This window comes from Oryctolagus cuniculus, chromosome 2 (genome assembly GCF_964237555.1).
Source record: "Oryctolagus cuniculus chromosome 2, mOryCun1.1, whole genome shotgun sequence".
Classification (NCBI taxonomy): domain Eukaryota; kingdom Metazoa; phylum Chordata; class Mammalia; order Lagomorpha; family Leporidae; genus Oryctolagus; species Oryctolagus cuniculus.
In genome coordinates, this window is record NC_091433.1 from 10168274 (window position 1) to 10189142 (window position 20869).

At 40.7% G+C, this 20869-nt stretch overlaps 1 long non-coding RNA gene across 1 annotated transcript in view; it reads left to right on the forward strand.

Moving 5' to 3' along the window:
- The first annotated feature begins 256 nt into the window (after positions 1-256).
- LOC138848431 (uncharacterized) overlaps positions 257-20869 on the forward strand; it is a 41641-nt gene continuing 21028 nt past the window's right edge. Inside the window, exon 1 of the long non-coding RNA XR_011386191.1 lies at positions 257-346. This is a non-coding gene — a long non-coding RNA (uncharacterized lncRNA). The remainder of the gene's footprint in view (positions 347-20869) is intronic.

Consider the following 20869-nt stretch of genomic DNA (forward strand, 5'->3'; position numbering starts at 1 on the left):
TGTGACTTTATAAAGGCCGCATCAGACAGATGGTAAATAAATGTGCCACACTATGGACTGAATTGTAGTCCCCTCAAAACTCAACTGGAGCATGCAGAAGCCCTGATTCCCGATGTGACTCTTTTGAGAGAAGACCTTTAGTAGGCAATGAAGGTTACAAGAGGTCACACAAGTCGTCATAACCCTCATCTGATAGGATTGTGTCCTTGTAAGAGAAACTCTGAGAACACACTCCGGGAAAGGTCACATGAGGGCTGCCCAGAGAAGGCCACTGTCCACAAGCCAGGATGAGGGCCCTCAGCAGGAACAGAACACTGTCAGACCTTGATCTGAAACCTCCAGAATGGTGAGAAAGAAATTGCTATTGTTGAAGTCACCCTGTCTGTGGTATTTTGTTATGGCAGCCTGCGCTGACTAATCCATGTGGTATGTCAACTGATAAATGCTATGGAGATTGCTGTTTTATATTTCAGGGCTAGGGATGGCTATTTTGCATAAGGATTAGGTGTCTCCTCTCTGGTGGTAAGCCTTTAGGGGAGAAATGCAAAGTGGTGAAGCCAGCTAAGTGGGTGCCTGGAAAAGGGGTGATGTCAGCAGAAAACACTGGTGTGAGAGCTGTTGGAACACCTGAGGATGAAATGGGGAAAGTGGTAGGGGAAGTGGCATGGGGATTCAACTCCAGGCAGCCTGCTCCAGAGCTTTGCGCTTAAATAGTTCACGCAGTGTAAGAGCCTGGCTTTATTTTCTGATTCCCATTACCTGGTAAAACTTTTAGCTGTTTGGCTGGAGTAGAGAGGTTACGATCTGGGAGTTTCCGTCTTTCCAGACTGTCCTGTTTTTGGCCTTCAGCTGGAGACAGCAGATATTCCTTAGGGTTCTTGGTGTCCGCGCTCACTGGCTTATCTGGTCTGGTAGCTCCTCCACCACCCAATCCAGGATGTACGCATATTAGACAACAACAAAGCTCAGGAAACTCATCACTGTCTTGGTTTCTCGGTTTCTGGGTCCTGAGTTCGCTATAAAGTCTGCCTTCACTCTATTCTGTGTCTGCTTATGCTTGTCTTATATATAAGGTTCAAGTTTTTGCTTTTTGCAGCAGTAGGAATATAGAAAATTGTATCTTCTCCATCTTTCCAGAAGTAGAAATCTCCATTATTTAAAATTGCATTCTTTCCTCTTTGTCAGAATGTGTAGTAGCCTACATTTAATTTTCCATAAGACATTTCATCAGTGTCTTCCCAGTCGTCTCTGGGTTGATTGAAGCTCATTCTCTGTAGGAAAAGCCTGCCCCACTGTTTCTTTTCTTTGTATGCTGTTTGAAGAAATCTAATACCAAATTAATTATCTTGCCTTTCTATGTTATTCTGGTTTTTTTTGTTGTTGTTCTGCAGAACCTGGATATTTCTTCTTTTCCTTTCTTTTCTTTTTAAGACTTATTTATTTATTTGAAAGACAGAGTTACAGAGAGAAGGGAAGAGACAGAGGGAGAAAGAGAGGTCTTCCATTCACTGGCTCCTTCCCCCAAAGGCTACAATGGCCAGGGCTGTTCCAAGCTAAAGCCATGAGCCAGAAGCTTCATCTGGGTCTCCCACATGGGTGTAGGAGAGCAATTACTTGGGCCATCTTCCTCTGCTTTCCCAGAAGTGTTAGCAGAGAGCTGGATTGGAGGTGAAGTCTTTATTGGATGCCAGCTTCGCAGACAGTGGCTTAACCAGTTGTCCCACGATATCAGCCCCTCTTCTTTTCTTTTTAAACAATTTATTTATTTGAAAGGCAAAGTGATAGAGAAAGAGATCTTCCATCCACTGATTCACTCCACAAGTGGCCGCAACAGCCAGGGCTTGTCCAGGTTGAAACCAGAAGCCAGGAATTCCATACTGGTCTCCCATGTAGGTGACAGGAGCTCAAGTACTTGGGCTATCCTCTGCTGCGTTCCCAGGTGCATTAGTGGGAACACCAGATCAGACATGGGATCACCAGGACTGAAATTTACATTCTGATATGGGATGCTGACATTGCAAGCAAAGCTTAATCTGTTGCTCCACAACACTGGCCTCTCTTCTTTTTTTTTTTTTTTTTTAAACTTTTATTTAATGCATATAAATTTCCAAAGTACGACTTATGGATTACAATGGCTTCCCCCCCATACCGTCCCTCCCACCCACAACCCTCCCCTTTCCCACTCCCTCTCCCCTTCCAATTTAAAGTCTTTATTTCAATAGTCCTCGGCCCACAGTCAGTTATTGCAAGTCAGTTTTCCTTAGTACCCTGTCCATGTGTAAAGTCAGTTCTTCTACTTCTTAAACTTCTGGGTTTACAGTTTTAAATACCAGTACTACTCTATTATTTTTATTTTCTTCTTTGGTTTGCCAATTATAGGTATGTTGGACTTCTATTGCCAATTGTTCTGCATTTCAACCACTTTGACTCTTTTTACATTGTTCTTTCTGTCATTTTATTCTTCTCATTGTGGATTAGCTTTTCAATATTCTCTATCACATTTTTACTTGATTCTTTATTCCTCCTAGCTACTTTGTAATTTAGTCTTTCTTCATGAATGAAATAATTTTGTTTTTTGCTCCATTTCTTTCCAAAGTCCTTTCCCAATACTCTTCTACTCATTTCTTCCTTTCTTTCTGGACTTGGGAGCAGGGAATATACTATTCTACTTCTGCTCTTAGTTTCTGTATTTGTAATTCAAGTTTTTTTTCTATCCAAAATTGATTCATTTTGAAGTATTGTTTATAGTTGTTTCAGACTTTTGTTCTGCACTTTGGTTGGATTTCCTGCCAAGAATGTCCATTAGCAAAAATGATTTATCCTTATTTGCTAATATTTTTAGAGTAGTGTTAAATCCATGTGATCTGATTTTCTTGATTCTTATTCCTTTCATGAGCTCCCTTTCTTACATTTCTTCCCTCTTATGTGAAGTTCCTTTTCTGGATGATTTTGGTTAGGGTGGGGTGAGGTGAAGGAGAGTTTATTTCTTTTGGTGACTCATTTATATTCCTTGCTTATTTCTGTCACTGGTTTGGTTCCAAGCAGTATTTCTTCTTTCCTAGTCATATGTCTTCCAGAAGTAATGCCTCTCAAATGGTACTATTTCTATGCTCTCGCACACTCAGGTCCTTACCTTGTATCCAGTACTGTGAACTTCCAAGTCACAGCTTACAATTTTTATTTTAACATTTATTGCTGTACATTCTATTTCTGGATCTGTTTGATTTGTTCTTCATCTAAGTTTTCTGCTAGTCTCTACATTTCTCATGGAATCTTTTAAACCTCTCATTTTATACTCTCTCACTCACAGGTGGGGACTCTGTTGGAATTCATCTTTAGCTCTACTTATGAGTAAATTAGGGGCTGATACATCTCTGTCTCCTGGTAACACAGAAAGGATGATCATGTGTGGTTTTATTTGCTCCCTTTGTTGATTCTGTGTGTTTTCCTTTTGGGAGGGTGCAGGGATGTTTTGAAGCCTTCATTGTTCTCTAAACCCAGAAGTGTCCCCCGCCTGGCTTGATTTCAAATATTCAGCAAAGCAAACTCCTCCCACTCTGCTCTACTTCTTACTCAGTCTCAGGCTTGATGAGACATTCTGTCCCACAGCTCCAGTTGTCTCTTTCTTTAAATTATTTTTATTTTCCCCACAAAGACATAATGTTTTCAATGATTTTTGTCTACCAAGAAAGAAAATCCTATTAAGTAATAATTTCATTATTGATCCTCTTGTAACCAATGATGTCCCATCTGACAGTGGTATTAGCACAGAGCTGATAAAATAACCACTGAGCAAAAAAGGCATTTCATGCAGCTAGAACTGAACTGTTGAGGAGAGACGTGCAGTTTCCACTAACATCACTTAGCTTTGAAAACAGCTTGGGACTCATGGTTAATGCTGTTGTGAAACAGTACCCTAGTCAGGAATTACTGCCCTGCCCACTCAATCTCATTTAGTCAGCAAACATTTACAGGGGACTGAGGGTGCAGAGTCACAGCCTATGTCAGTCCCCAGGGAAGTCTTCAGAAACTGGAGGATACAGATAAGGTACTACGCATGGTCAAAGCCCTTAATAAATGTTCATGGTAGAGCAGGGACAAAAGGGCAAAGAGATCAAACCTGCTTGGGTAAATCAGAAAATGTGTCACAAAGTGTATGTCTAAATGGGGTCTTGAGAAGATGAGTAAGGAAATGTCTAAGTACACTTTATTCCAGGCTTCATTACCTCTCAAAACTCCCTGCTCCAAGCAATGAGCCACACAAGATGGACTCACCTCCCCGCTTTACCCCTCAACACACACATGTACACTGTTGGGAAAATGGCGCAGTCTTATCTATGGCGCGATCTACACCCTGACACCATCCTAGGCTCTAGCCCCCGCCGCCATTGCTGAAAGCCAGGTGGTCACATGGCCCAACCACCATTGTCAAGCTCCACCCACATCCTAATGGGATTCGCTGTTCCTGCTTCCCTGCCCGCCCTCCGGCAAAGTTTTAAAAGGACCTGTTCTTGAACATGTGGCTCTCTCTAGCCTCCTCCTCTGGTCTCCTTGCTCTTCCCTCTTCTATCTCCTGCTTGCTCTCTCTTCTCTCATCTCTCTTCTCTCCTTGCTAGTTCCTCTCCTCTCTCTCTCTCTCCTTCTCTCTGTTACACTCTCCTTCTCTTTTTCCCTCTTCACTCCTTCCCTCCGGTCTGCTGGGTTTTCTCCAATAAACCCTTTCCCTTACTCTGGTGTTTGGTGTGTTTTGTGCTGGCCTAACATACACTAAATACAGTCTTTTTTTTAAGGTGATGGTTCTGATCATGGGAGTATGTGGGAATCTTTTAGGAAGCATTTTTGTTTTCAAAATATCCAATCAAGGGACCTCTCTGCTCATAATCTTTCCATCACTTTCAGTGTGAATTGGGATTGAAGCATTCATAAATTTAAAGTCTTAGGTAATTTTTATCTTTAATGTGGAGAGAATTAGACTAAAAACCTGCATGTCTACTACTCTAGTTTTCCCCAGGGCACACAAAACTTCTCTCACACACAATGATAAGAATAAGACTCTCCTACAGAATGCAAATAATGTCAGTCACAATACCCTTGAGAATTCCCAGCATGAGATATAGAATGTCTTCAATTTCTGAAGAATAGGTTCATGTCCTCCATAAAGGGTTATGGGAGCTATTTCTCCGCCCCCTGTCAGGCTGTTCCAATCAATACCACTATCAAAGTGCTTTCTTCTGAAGAAAAACAGCAAGTCACTCTCCTAGTTCTCTCTTCCAAGAAAATATAACCCCATTGAATTGGTTGTTCATTTGTTCATTCCACTTTGTTTGATCAAAGCAGTTCTTTGGGAACCCTTTACGAGTGGAAGAGCCAGCTAATGGCAGCCCATTATCCAACTCCCTGACCGACAACCTAGTGAGAAGATGTAGAACATCATGATTCAGTGTTTGAGTCTGGCAGAGACAGCTGCAGTGGGATGACAAGCAGTGTATGGGCACACATCCCAGGAAGGTGTGCGGCTCACGTAGTACTGAGGGGTTTAGACTCAGGAGCCTGTTTTTCAGCTTGTCAGGTCCATGTCCCTTGAATGTTGAGGTGGATGGAAAGTAGTGTGGGAGGAGGTAGGAGGAGTCACAGACAAGGCTATTATTGGGAGAGATCTCACCTTCAAAGCTTCGATCTTGTACTGGGGACTTGCCTCCAGCTACAGCCTTGCTGTCTACACTGCCCAATGGCTCTTTGAAGAACCATAAAATATCTTCCACTTCCCATTCCAGTTCAATCTCAAATCTGGAATAGATTATAGAGTTTGTAGGAGAAAGACAACATTTTTTTAGAAAAACAAATGAATAAACATTTATTGAGTACTTACTAAGAGCTGGCTATGCCTTCTTATCTTCTCTAAGCTCCCTGCCAAGGAGGGAGCTGGACAAGGATACGGATGAATTATAAATCATTCAGAACTGTCGCAGAGCTCTAGTAAAAACATGGGTGCCTACAAACATGGAGCAGCCCAGTTATCTGCAGCCCCTTGCCTATCCACCAAACTTCCGCTCAAGCCATTCTCCCTCTTGCTAAGTTTTTGTATTTATTTTACATTTATTTCCTGTTTTTTTGATCCAAATTCTGAAGTGCTTTCTCAGCACAGGGCCTTTGTCCTCTCTGTAACCTCTACCTAAAACACTCTTTCCCTAGATTTTGGGAAGTTGGTCTCAGGTTCACCCCTCAGCTCCTGACTTTGATGAGCCCTTCTTTAATGACTACACTGTCAAAATGGGTTTCATAAGGCCTATGGGAGAAAGATTCCAGAATAAACTGAGCTCAGCTCCAACTAAGAGGAGACTGAAGCATTAAGGGGAGAAAAGAGAGGGAAAAGAGCCACAGGAATTGTAAAGGGGACCAAAGAGGACTCAGGGGGCTGTGGAGAAATGGAAAAATGTGGTTAATGTTGGCAGCACTGCCTTTTCTTGAGCAAAGTCTGGGCCCCGAGGGTGAAAGTCACCGTTAGGGACCCAAATTAGTACAAGTAGAAGCCTGGCAGAAGAGTGGTCAAGTCTGTTAACACAGAGTTCCTATAGGAATTTTGAGTATAGCTCACAATGCATGCATTTTTGAAGGTTTTTTTTTTAAATCACTATTTAGAGTTAATTCTTCCCAAACTGGATAAAACATAACCATGTTCTGAATTCCCCCATTTCCTTGCTCTGTTTTCAGTTACAGCATTGAGATCATCTAGGACTTTTTATCAGGTATTGTGATGATCAAAAGATTGTTAACAGCAGTAATATATTTTACTGTTTTTATTTTCTCTTCTCTATTTTACTTCACATATTCCTCTCGAATTTGTTTCGGTTTCTTTTGCCAAGCACAATTTCTAAGAATTCTTTCCAATGGAGTTCAAGAATGATCAATGCTCTGGCTCAGTGATAGGTGTCCTCGCACTAGAATTGACCTTTTGCTGGCTATAGAATGATGATTTTTTATTTTAATTTTTAATTGGTTTTTAACAGGTTCAATGTGATTTGTAGATACAATTATAAGAACATAATGGTATCCGATATTGTGTATGAGAACACTTATGACAGTAAAATTATTCTTTTCAGGCAAGATTTTTCTTTCTTAACCAAAACGTTTTTTAATTCTCTTTTTGTTTGATGGTTTGATTTTTTTCTACAATCTATCTTGATATTGATCTTCCATTCCTCCTGTGCAGTGCCTACTACATCTTTTCAACCTGAAAAAACTCACATCTTTCTCAAATTCAATGTGCTTCTTCCATTATTTTTCAGCTATGTCTTTCTATCTATTCTTTGTTTCTCTCCTTTGGAATTGCTCTTAGGAGTTTTTGTTTCTCCCTTTAGTTTCTTTTAGCTTTTGTGTTTTCATCTTCGTGTTTACTTCATGTTCTGAGGAAATTTCCAAACCAGCTCTTCAAGCTACTAGTTTTATCCTCAGTCCTGTACATTCTGACATCCAGACCACTTCCAGCTTTTCCTTTCACTTCAGCAACTCTCTGTGTCCAACACTGATAGTGGATTCTTTTTATTTGGATGCCAGTTCCTTTCTCATGTCACTCTACTTGCTGTATTAATATGGTTTCCTTATTTCTGACAACCTGGGTTGGTTGACTTTGCTGTCTCTCTGTTATGATATTGAGTTGTTTAAATGTTTGAGTTTTGGTATTGGCTGATCTTTGGGTTTCTGAGTCTCTGCTTGACTGTGTAAGAGCTTCCTGAGTTACACTGCCTATTGCCGGTGGCTGTGCACCCATCGAAGGGAGGAGGTGTCTGCTCACTGGGATGGCCAGGAGCTCGTCTCTTGGTCCCTTGAGCATCACTAACCACTCAGAGTACTGTTCTGCCTCTCAAGCCCAGTGCCTCCACTTACTGCTCCTGTCCAGGGACAGCGCCTGCTGCAGCACTCACAAGTGGGTGTTTACGGTGACGAGAGGGAGGAAAAGCAAGCACTCTGATTTCTTTTGTGGTGGTTATTGTAGAAGTCACCTTGACTATCAAGAACTCCCTAGGCTCCTTCCTGCCCCAGTATCTAATCCTCAGCATTTAGACAAAGTGGCTGAAGCCACTCCCATTGGGAGCTGGGACCTCCAGGGTAATGTTTAAGGATATGGCTTCATCAATTATGCATATCCCATCTGCCTCAAGCTGCTCAGAAATTCTTTATAATTTCTGTCATTGTAGAGTAGTACTTATTTTACAGTATTGCTATAGATAATTTTATTCTATGCATTTGGGGTAGGGAAAGAGCATTGTAGCATATGCTCTGTTTATCATCTTAATGGTATCTCTTATGTTTAATTTGTGAATTTGCTTTTGATTCATAGCTGTACAAGAACTAAAATTGTGATGATATATATCCAATTTATTTGTGCATATTGAAGTCATGTTGCAATTACAATAATTGAACAATACTGGGAAATCACCATATTTTATAAAAAATTCTTGGAAAGGTTGTCTATATATTATCCCTGTTTTAGAAATATTGTTCTGAGTTTTTAAATGAGAAGTTACTTCATCTAGATTTGATTCAAAATTTACATAGGAAAAGATTCACAAAACCTGCCTCTGCTTCACCCTGAAGCCTTAACTAAAGAAACAACACAAGTTCAGTTTTTCCCCTTATTTACAGACGTCATGGCCCATTTTGGCCCTGCCAGGATTCTGGATAAGCAGGGCATGTGGAAGGAAGGTAGAGAAAGCTGAGATGGAAGTGACGGCTTATGCAGTACTGTTAGTGTGTTGGGTAATATTCACACCTGGTGTGCTGATTAGTTCCAGCTCAAAAGAACTTTGGTCTCTTGATGTCAGTAGGTTGTGTCTTACTGTGATCTACAAAGGAGGAAAACAGGGAATCGGAGTAATCCAATGACATGCCCAAGGTTCCAGAGCCTCTCTTCTGTCTTGAAGTCAACATCCTTTACCAGGTGTATCAGTTGGCTTTCTAGCAGGACACAGATGGTGTACTGAAAGTAAAATTACTAAAGGTGGGACTGCTGACAAAAATGGTGGGGATGGGAGGGAGTGTAGTTAAACTGTAAGGAACAGCATAGTTCCACAAGGCTAGTAATAGTGGAGCAGTTACCACCATTAGGCAGACCAAACAATGCACCAAAGTGCTTTGATTCTCCTAACCTTGGGTCACTGTGATGCAGCCCAAAGATCCCTTTTCAAGATAATTTTTAAATGAGTTTGGAAGAATATTTGGAATTACAAAATAAGCCAATATATTAACAATCCAGTGACTAAAATGACTAAATAAAATGTTTATGGCTTATTAATATAAGTGCTTTTTTACTAACATGCCACCTAAAACATAGTGGTGGGTCTAATAATGCCCGTAATTTTGAGGTTAAAAACGCATGTGAAAGACACTTTGACATCTCTGCAATGTTAGGCAATGTGGTATTTCAAGTACTTTTGTGATACATTGCCTCAGTGGATCATGGAAGGAAATGGTCAACTGGTTAGAGGTTAGTGATTATATAGGTGGATTTCTAGTTTCTCCTTTAAAAATTCATAGACCTCAGATTAACAACCCATTCGCTATTGGAAACCTGAAGGAGAAAGTCACAGTAAAAAGCCGCTGAAAAGAAATAGCAACCTTTGGTGGAGGGATACAGCCGTGTTAAAGAAAATACCAGAGGAGGCCGGCGCTGCGGCTCACTAGGCTAATCCTCCGACTTGCGGCACTGGCACACCGGGTTCTAGTCCTGCTCAGGGCGCCAGATTCTGTCCCAGTTGCCCCTCTTCCAGGCCAGCTCTCTGCTGTGGCCCGGGAGGGCAGTGGAGGATGGCCCAAGTGCTTGGGCCCTGCACCGCATGGGAGACCAGGAGAAGCACCTGACTCCTGCCCTCGGATCAGCGCGATGCACTGGCCGCAGCGCGCCTGCCGCAGCGGCCATTGGAGGGTGAACCAACGGCAAAGGCAGACCTTTCTCTCTGTCTCTCTCTCTCACTGTCCACTCTGCCTGTTAAAAAAAAAAAAAAGAAAGAAAGAAAAAAGAAAAAAGAAATAGCAACCTTTGGTGGAGGAACACAGTCATGTTAAAGAAAATACCACAGGGCAGAAACTGGGTATTAAATACCCCGAATTCTTCCTCTCTTTTCCACCCAATCTCATGCATGCTCTTCCTGTTGATGAAGTCCCTGCAGGTTGGTTTTGCCAGGCAGAACAGGGTGAAGAAAATCTTGGAGAGTGAATCTGGGGGGAAACTGAATGTATCCGACCCTCAATAGTCTGCCCTCCTGTCCATTTCTACCCACTCACACACTTATACTGCCTCTTTGCTTTATGTATTTAAGACTGACTTATCTGAGTTACAGGAAGTCAGAAATAACCTAGAAATAATCTAGAAAACACTCAACTTCTTCCAACTTCAAAGGACATTTTCTTACCCTGGAAAAGTTTGTTTCATCATCTACAGCATATTATGTATTCTCATTAAATACATTAATTCTCCTTGAGAAGAACATTTCAATGAAAAATAAACATATAATTTATATTACCATTTGTTTAATGTTTCCTATCAATTTTATTTGCTGCAATCGAAAAGAGTAGTTCAAATAACTCACTTTTGTTTTCATTATGTAATAAGTCCCAGAGGCAAGCAGGATGGGGGCAAGTAGTGTGGTGGCACAATGCTGTCACCATGATCCTAATTCTGTTTCTGCCCCATAATCCTTAACATGTGCCTTCTGTTCACGAAGTTGCCTTTTGCTTCCAAGATGGTTTCTGGAATCCCAACCAGTTTGCACTAAAGCAAGAAAAAGGAATAAGACAAGGGGATACATTTGTTCACTCTGGACCAGTACCATTGTTTTGGAGATTTCTCTGGAGCTACAAGAGAAAAAATTAGCATGCAAGATGTTTGTTAGGGGTGCTTTTGTAACTGATTCTATAGAGGGGAGGTGATGGAAACAAGTCTGGCAGGGGAAGGGGAGCCTCTGTTAAGGACCAGTTACTGCCTTGACTGGCTCCTTGAGGAGCTCCTGAACCACCTGAGCTCTTCAGAGCTGTCACCTTTGGGCTAAGATGACCTATCCTTTATTCTCTCTCACTGATCACTGGTTAGTGGGCCACCTTGGAAAGGGCATGACCTTGGACAAGGTGGCTCTCTGCAGCTGAGATTACCCCTGCAGAGAGTGAAAATGAAAGCCTGGTGATCCCCAGATAGTGGCACAAGAAGCCCATCACAGCAGTGGGATCTTGAGGGTAGCTTCCAGTGTCCACCATACAGTAGTCCATAGTTTCTGATATATCCCATTGGATAGCATAGCCACCTCAGTCAGCACAGGATTCAACATACTGGTCAATACCAATAAATTAGAATTTTGTTAATGAGAAAGAAGGAGGGATTGCACATTAGGGACACATCTGGAGACCTATGCTGTATGTGGTCACGTGATCTTCATGACAGTAAGGAACTGATTTGATAGTTAGTGTCACAATGCCTGTAAATAAATATCTGGCAAACAAACGAATGACATATGAATTAAATGGACAAATCATACTTAGAGATCGTAATTTCAAGGCTTGTACTCTCGTCTATGAAGGAAGGAGTTCAATAATTTTTGTTCCAGATGCGTCCCTGGCCCCCTTATTGGAAGCTGCTGAAGGATGAAGGATTATCCATTAGGTTACCAAAGTTGCCAGAACAAAGTACTGCAGAATGGGTGGTTTAAGCAACCAAAATTTATTTTCTCTCAGGTCTAGAGTCTAGAAGTCCAAGGTCAAGGCGTCCTCAGTGTTGATTTCTTCTGAGGCTTCTCTCCTTGGCTGGCCATGGTTTCCTTCCCCCCTGCATCCTCATATGGTCTTTCCTCTGTATGTGTCTATGGTCCTAATTTCTTCTTCTCACACACTTGTCATTTTGGGTGAGGACCCCTCCTGATGAGTTCATTTTAACTCAGTTATCTAAATATTCTACACCCAAAGATAGTCACATGCTGAGGTACTGAGGGTTGTGAGTTTAACATAGGAACTTTGGGTACTCAGCTTGGATCACAACAGAGCAAAGGTTATGAAGATAACAGGGATCATCCCATTTCACCAGAGCTCTTCATCTTCATGGATTTAATTCCTGACATCTTGATCATCTGTTGTTTGCTTCAAGAAGGTTTTTCCCTACCCAGCAGTCCAGAGGTCACCAACCTGAGTATGATAACCCCAGTGAGAAGTGTTGAAAGTCTGTAGCCCAGAGCGGAGATAGAATAGCAGCTTTCCTTAAAACTACTCTGTTCCAGCATTCTTCTTCACTCTAATTGCATGGATTGTATTAACCAGTGTATGATGTCTCTTTCTCTGAGGGAACTATCCATTAAGTCATTTTTGTTATTCATTTACTAATTTATCTGGGTTTATAGCTGAGCCCCTGAAATTAAACAGATGTGATGTCGATTCTCAACTTTATTATTTCTAAGTGGACAACTGTTGAAGTCTCTTTTATAGTTAAAATTATACTATATATTTGCATATACAAAGGTATATTATATAATATATCAAATTATTTTATAAAATATATAAGTTTTATAGTAAAATTTATATAAGCTATCAATATTATTTATAATTATCATTACAACCTCATTGGATCATTGTAGATATTAAATAAGCTATTGCATTTGAAAGCTATATAGAGGTTAGTTGTTATTTGGTAAATGTGTTGAGTGTGGACTATGTGCTATACAACAGGGCTAAAAAACAACGCTAAATTTCCTATCCTGAGTCAATCCATCATGTACAAGGGAACAGCCAATCTGCTATGACAAGTGCTATAAGAGATGCAAGAACAAGTCACCAGGAGAATAAGAGAACACTTGGGCTAGGAAGGTCCCCTGGGGCAGATGAGCTAACGGCTGATCCTTAAAGGAAAAGCAAGAGTTAAAGAAAAGATTGAAGGGCCTTAAAGACCCAGGGAACAGCATTTGCAAATCTGGGGAAGCTGGAGGACCTGCCTTTGCAGGAATCAAAATAGGTCTTTGTGCTGGGAAGAGGAAGTATCAGGAAAGATGAAGCCAAATGTGGGGGACAATGGGAAGCAGCTCCTGGGTGTCTACAGTGGGCTGGGTATTCCTTCAAAGAGATGATTCATGTGTGAAACTGGGTCAGAGCTGCTTCTGGTGAGGGCGAGGATTAATGGCGATCTCTGTGTTACTGCTCTTATTAAAAAAATTAATAGTGTTACTGTTTTCCTGTAAGACTGATGCATGTTCCCAAAGTGGCCTCTCATCCAATTAGCTGCAGAAGACACGAGCACCAACATGATTTCTACCTCCACCTTTTTGACTCATCATGGGAACTCTGAGTAATAGGTCTTGTCACTCCGAAACCTTACCTAAGATTAGGTATCAAAAAAGGAACAGCGAAAACAGTTGGTGCCACCAACATCCTTTGATAGCTACATCTTCTCTTGTTTTTGTCTCATATTTTCTTTCTTCTTTTCCTACTTCTTCACCCTTCCTTCCAGCCATACTTTGGGCCACCTAAAAACCCTTTGATTAATCCTTTCAACATGACTTAGAGACTAATCTATGTTTCAAACTGAAAATGACAATCAACAAACATGTATCAAGCACCTCCTGTGTGCTATTTCCACAAGTGTTGTCATTTCTATTTTATAGGTGAGAAAAGCTGAATTTTAGAAATATCCAGTGTCTGATTCATCACTGTCCATGACCTCCTCCTCCCAGAGTAGGCAGCATTTCCCAGCCCATTTATATTTAGAGGGGGAGGCACACATGACAAGTTATCACCAATGGAATGTAAGTGTATGTGGTGTTCCACTTTCAACCTTAGTTGGTTAAAAGTAGATGGGCATAATCAAAGTGGAAGTTCTCTCCTCCCTTCAGAGAAAGGTACCTCCTTCTTTGATGGCCCGTTCTTTCCACTGGAATCTCACTCACAGAGATCTTTGATTTAGGTCATGTTTTGCCAGTGTCTTGGCTTTCCATGCTTGAGAAATTCTCATGGTCTTTTTAGCCAGATCCGAGTGTCTTAAAGGCTGATTTTGAGGCCAGGGTGCTGTTTAGGGCATTTGCCATTCTATGAGTCTGCTGTGTATCCCACTTCCCATGTTGGGTTGTTCTCTCCTTTTTAATTCTATCAATTATTATCAGCAGACACTGGTCTTATTTATGATCCCTTTGACAATTAATCTTATCTTTATAATCAATTATGAACTTGAACTGATCACTTTAATTAGTAAGATGGCATTGGTACATGCCAACTTAATGGGATTTGGAGTCCCATGGCACTTTTCTAGCTCTACCATTCGGGGTAAGATCAAGTGAGTGTGTGCTGAACTATACATCTCCTCCCTCTCTTATTCCCACTCTTATTTTTAACAGGAATCAATCTTAATGTATTGTACTATGCAAATTAATGGTAAAACTAGTATTCAAACAGTACTTTATACTTTGTGTGTTTGTGTGGGTACAATCTATTGAAATCTTTACTTAGTATATACTAAGTTGGTCTTCTATATATAAAGATAATTAAAAATGAATCAATGAAGAATGGGATGGGAGAGGGAGTAGGATATAGGATGGGTTGTGGGTGGGAGGGTGGTTATGGGGGGGAAAACTGCTATAATCCAAAAGTTATATTTTTGAAATTCATATATATATATTAAATAAAATTTTTCTCATGAAAAGTGGATGGTCTTCTCTACACTCTAACTCTTTCTTGGATATAGAGGACCCACTGGAATACTCCAGAGTCCTTGGGGAAGACAAAGTCCTTGAGGGAAAGATACTAACCCCCTGATGACTGTGTGGAGCAGAACTCCCCTGACCTTACTCCCCTCCTTGTCCCACAACCAACATACATTGGACTCTGAGCCAACAATGTAACTTGCCACAAGGAAATTTGGGGATTGTATGCTACAGAAATTAGTCTACACTGATTAATACATCTGAGGCAAGATTCACATCAATCAACTAACACTTGTGGAACATCTTCTGTGTGAAGGTGCTGTCTGTGTAATTCAGGGCATTATATGGCAAATTCCAAGTGAGTGGCACACACAGGGTGCAGATGATAAGCTCTTGGAGAAATTTTGCCAACAAGATTCCCAGACCAGGTGAATTTTGAGGATTAGGTGACTTTGAGTGGCGTCCTCGACCACATACAAGGCAGAGGCCTCTGTAGTGAACAAGATCCTCTCTCTGGAGCTGGAGAAATCATGCTGCACTCTAGATTTGCTCTTTATTAACTGAATGGCCTGGTGGACTCTAAACTTCAGTTTTCCTATCAATAAATTAGAGAAAAAGAAATACCTTTCTTCCAAGGTTATTGGTTACTCTGAAGATGAAATGGAATAATGTGTATACATTGACATAGTAGGTCCTTGATAAGCAATAATTATTCTTCTTATTATCAATGTTATAAATATAATTAGAAACGTAATTTCTCACAGACTTTTCCCCCACTTCCCCACTGGCTTAGACACAATCAAACCAAGTATTTCCCTTCCCCATAGATATTTTTTATTCTATTGTATAGTGGCATGGATGCATCAACCTCACTGATGCTTTTATTTTCTTTAAGAATCATCAAAATCTGAATCTAAACTTTGTGATATAAAAGATTCCACATAATTTTGGCCCTCACCTAATTCTATCCTTTTATCTTTGACTTAAAGTTTGGGTCATTCCAAGGGTGGACCTGGCCAAGAACGTGGTGCTTCTTCTTGGCATGTACCCTGGCTTGCAGACTGATATTTCACTCTGTTATTTAGATTCACAAGATACTGTAAGATATTACAGCTGACAGGGATTCTCAGGGCATTGATCCACTTTATCATTTTATATGTACAGAGAAGTGAACTTGGGCCCAATGTTAGTGTGTCACAGGTGTCAAAGTACACATTTTTTATTTCTCCCAAGCTCAGGTCCTATGATAGCTTAACTAGATGATCCAACTGCCATTTACAAGTTTCCATTAATCAAATTGCACAGGGAATGAGGTGCTATGGCCATTTGAATTTTCTGATTAGGTCAATTGACAACACATTTTATATATACAAAGGGTCTGCAAAGAGTTAATGAAAATATGTATTATCTTTTAAACCTATTTTTCCAGAAATATTTTTAAACACCTTCATTTACTCTTGTGTGTGTGAGTCTGTGTGTGCGCATGTTTGTGTGTGTATACACACACATTGTTCCACTCTAAAGTACACTAATTCCCCTTTCCTGCCTTCTTAGGATAGTCTAGTGAACAGAATCAAGTGTTTCACTTAGCAGCAAAAGGAACCTAGAGATCACTTAGTCCATATTTTTCATCCATCAGGTACAAAAATAGAAAGTTTTTAAATCTTTACACTGTCTTTTAGGTGCATCATCATTTCCTCAATAATTCAGGTGAGAGAACTAAAGCTCCCAGCTATTGCATGTGTTCCTCTAGTAGACCCAGTAGCATGAGTACCAAGCCCAGTTACTGTGTCTCCTGGGCTCATGGTCAGCCTGTGCTCTCCGGCCCCTTTGCAGCTGAGGTTGGCCTTGTAATTGAATTCTAAGCAGCAGCATGTGAACATAAGGTGTCTATGCTAGTCCTCCATTCCCATCGGCTTTCCTCCACGTCCTTTCCCTTTCCAGCTGCCCGCAATAGAGATGAACCCCAGGTGAACCTGGAAGCCATTAGTAAAGATCCTGAAAGCACAGATGAATGGCACTTGGGTGTTTGAATCACTTTCTATAATAAGAAATAAATTTACATCTTGTTTAATCCATTGTACAATTTAGGATTGGTATACCAGACCAGGCTGCACATCCTTAACCAATACATAGATCATAATGGCAGAATCAGAAATACCAACTGTAGGCAAGGCATCACACTAGGTTAAGAGTTATGAATATGAATTAAAATAGTTTGGGGCTCTTAAAAAGCATTAAATGCAGTAGGGCTATAAAATATGACTAGAAATAATGATCATTAATACAAAATGGATATTTACCATAAATATAAAAGGACATAGGAATTCAGAGAACAAATAAGTTGGGGACTGTGTAATGAGTAGGGTGAGGGGGGAATCCTCAGGAAATAAGTGGGATGGAGACAGGACGTACTCATAAAAAGAATGGTAGCACAGGGCCTCACTGTGTCATTAATGACTTTGAGTGTCTTCTACAAGTTCGGCTGAGCATTGTCACCCACACACACTGGCTGTTCTGAAAATGGCAGCTCTTGAAAATGCACTGAAAGCCAGGCTCTCAGCATCTGATGATATTCCTGGGGTCACAGAATGTGGAGGGTTTTCATTTCTGAGAGGCTGAGAAAAGCAGAGAAAAGTAGGAGTGGAGGAAAGAAGTAAGGGAAGAGAATTCAGAATCTGTCCACCCTGGCAGGTGTCCAGTCTATATTAGTAGGGCTTTTGTTACTACAACGAAATACCTAAGACAAATTACTTGTGAAGGAAAGAGGTTTATATCAGCTCACAGTTTTCTGGGCTCACAATCCAAATTTGGGCAACCCCATTTGCTCAGCATCTGGTGATGGCATTTTTTCTGGGAGCACATAGCGTCCTATGGCAGGAGGACCCTTGCCTATGTGATTTCTTAGAAAGCCACCAGGATTTAATCACGTGGGTCCACCCTAGTAACTCAATCCAATCTAATCCAATCCTTCCCAAAGCTCCTACTCTCAAACACCTTAAATAGATTAAGTCTCCACCCTCCTAGTGCCATCAACATAAAACTTTAGGGACAAAATCTTTAATACATGGGCCCATCAGGGACCCTCAAAAACCACACTGATACCCAAACCATAGCACAGTCTCTGATATGGTTGAAGAGAAGGTGATCTGAAAAGCTTTTCGTTCCTTTGCCATTGAAACTTTGCTTGGAAAATGTATGTTGAGAACCTCTTTTTCCCCCTTGGTAGTACATATGGAAATATGAAGGCCATATGGAGGAAAGTGCGTGTTTTGAAATCAGGGCTCCTAGGAAACAATACCTAGGAAGTCAAAGCTTAAATTAAGCTAACGATTTAGGTATTTTTCACAGCTTGACTTAGTGTATTCTTTTCTTAACTTAAAAACTAGGAAAGTCACTTTCTGGGTACATATCTCTATAAAGTTCAAGTATCTCTTTCATTATTTTTATAGTGCACACATGGATCTCAAGCTTTAAGTGTCCTTTTTTATCACTATAGCTGGAAGAAAAAAAGCCACCCAGCTGCTCAGTTTGTTGATGCCAAATCTTGTCTCTGCTGAATGCTACAAATCCCATTCAGCAAAATACCCCAAATGTACAGAAAGGTCAAGCAGGAAAGAAATGGAGACAACTCTGAATTTTCACGTCATTTTGAAGATAAATCAGTTCGGTATCAGATCCTTCTAGCTTAGGGAAAACACTTCCTTTTGTACTCTAGGTCATGTTTTATTTCCCTACAGGGATCTTAATCTGAAGTACTCTTTGTTTCATGGAACAGTCTCTGATACCGCATCATATTTATGTCAAGAGGAAGAGAAAGAATATAGCCTCATTTACTTCATGCTTCTATTAATTCTTTAATTACTGAAACAATCCTATGTTACGGGAATCCATCTTCCCAATTTTCTGAGTAGGAAACTAAAATTTAGTTAAGAGACTTATTCAAGGTCGCTTTACTCTCAAGAATAGTGATAAAAGCAAATTTGTCTGGCTTGAGATTGCATGCTATTCAGTTGCTGAGAACCAAATTTTCAGTCCAGTAATGCAGGTTTTGTGAACAGGCATAAGCAGGTGAAACAGACCACAATGGAGCCTAGGTGAGGTATCACAGATCAGGGAAAAGGTGCGTTCGTTCCGAGGCTCAGAGAATTGAAGGAATGTGCAGGTCTTGAAAGCATGCTGACGAGTGCACGAGCAAACAGGAGCAGGCCCGGGAGGTGAACTATGAATGCCAGGGGTCCACGGGACACGTTAGAACTTTCCCTTCTTTCTCGACATTTTGGAGAAAGGCATCCGTGTGATTACATAGGTAAGCTTGCTTTCTTTTTAAAAATACTCTCCCTCTATTCAGCTCATGACTGTGTAGGCTCCTTCTGACACAGGTCACTGCCAGGGAAACAGACCTTTGCTTGCTTAATCTTTTGTGGTTTTGCAAGAGTGGCTTTATGGTCCTGCTCACAGAGTAGATACAACTACTTCCGTTCTCCTAAGTCTTTCATAATAAAGACACTTCATCAAGTGCTGAACGAATGCCTGTATTTAGAACATACTTTGTGAGGGTTGTGAGATGCTGTATTAGAAATAGCATACAAATATACAAAAACAAACATGTATTTGAATTGCAGGTTACAGAGGGGAATTGAAAATAATTCTTTTGGAGAGAAATTAGAGAAGCAGGCCAATGCCTTCTTACAGTCCTGCTGGAAGACAAGAATGAAGGCTGGAGACATGATCAAGGTCATTGCAGATCCTATTAATCTTCTTCTTTGATGGGAATGATAATAAAGATAACATCTTTTATTTGTGGCTCACGGAGTTTTCAATATGTTTTCACCCACGTTTTCCTCTGGGAAGCTGGTGGGAAAGGCAGAAGAATTTGGAGGACCAAGGGTGCTCCCAACCAGACCTTAAGGTTAAGTAAATTTCAAGTAGAAATGGGAGCTATCAACCAACTTATGATCTATTTTGTCTTTGACACCAAAGCAGATTTCTCAGAGGACAAGGATGGCCTCTACATTTCCAAACATAAAATTTAAAGATAGCACAAGGACAATTTCCCCTTCTTATATAATCTATCATGTACAATTGTTTCTACAAAAGAAAAAAAAGCACTTAAAACTGTGTCAATTTTTAGCTTCTTCCTGCCATGTAGAAAGGACATACAAATTAAATAATTTTCCTTTCGTGCACTTAACTTGCTCTCTTATACAGTAAGCAGTATTTCATACTTAACTGTGATTTCACTATTAATAAAGAGGACTTGTTTTGGAGATATACCCAACCAAAATAAGTACAATAATCAAAGAACTGATTAAGAGATTTAATGGAAAACAACAAGAGGACCAAGAACTGGGAACCATATGATGTGTGTGAGCTATGAAGATAGAAAAAGGGCAACACTTAGGGAAAATCATCCTAACCCAAAGTGTACTCTGTGGAAACCAACCTGGTACATATTTCTCTGAAGAAAAAAGAGGTCTTATGGTCAAATAAGTGAAATGCATCCTGTTTAACACTGTGCATACTGGCTAGCAAAGGCTCTGAAGAGTGCAAGGAAAAAATGTCACAAAACTTTATTTCATCCAAAGTCTTTAAAGCATTTGACTACAGATACAGATCCTCATGTAGCCCTCTGGATCAGGGTCCCATGAAACCCACGTTGAGAATGCCGCTTTGATGTTAAGGGAAACGACCAAGAGGCTGACCCATATTTGGGCAGAAAAGGAGACCAAGCAACACTCCTATCACATAGAAAAAGATTATCGTCCCCAACTCTTCAATCTTATTTTACAGTTTGGGGAACTAAGCATTTGCAAGGAGAAGCATACACGTCGAGGTGAGTGATCTACCCTAGAAAAGAAGGGAGTGAAAGGAGAGAGGGGGAAGAAGCAAACTGAAGGGCCTGCCAGGAGAGCCTGTGGGCTGTGTTGTAGGAGGAAGTGTAAGTGAAAGAGGAAGGAAAGGCCTCAGGGCAGCTTGGGAATCAGTTAGGTAAAGGACTTTTAGAACATGCTGTTGGGGCATATAGATGAGATTTCCTTAATACTCTTTGAGAGACCCAGTATTGAAATTGCTTTTATTTCTTGTTTCCTGGACTGCTTTTCTTTATATGTGATATCCCTTGGCCCTGTCTTGAAGGCTAGCTCTGCTGTCTGTGGGTTATCTTCCCAGGGCTGTACAACTTCTTCAGGTGGTAGACATTGGGT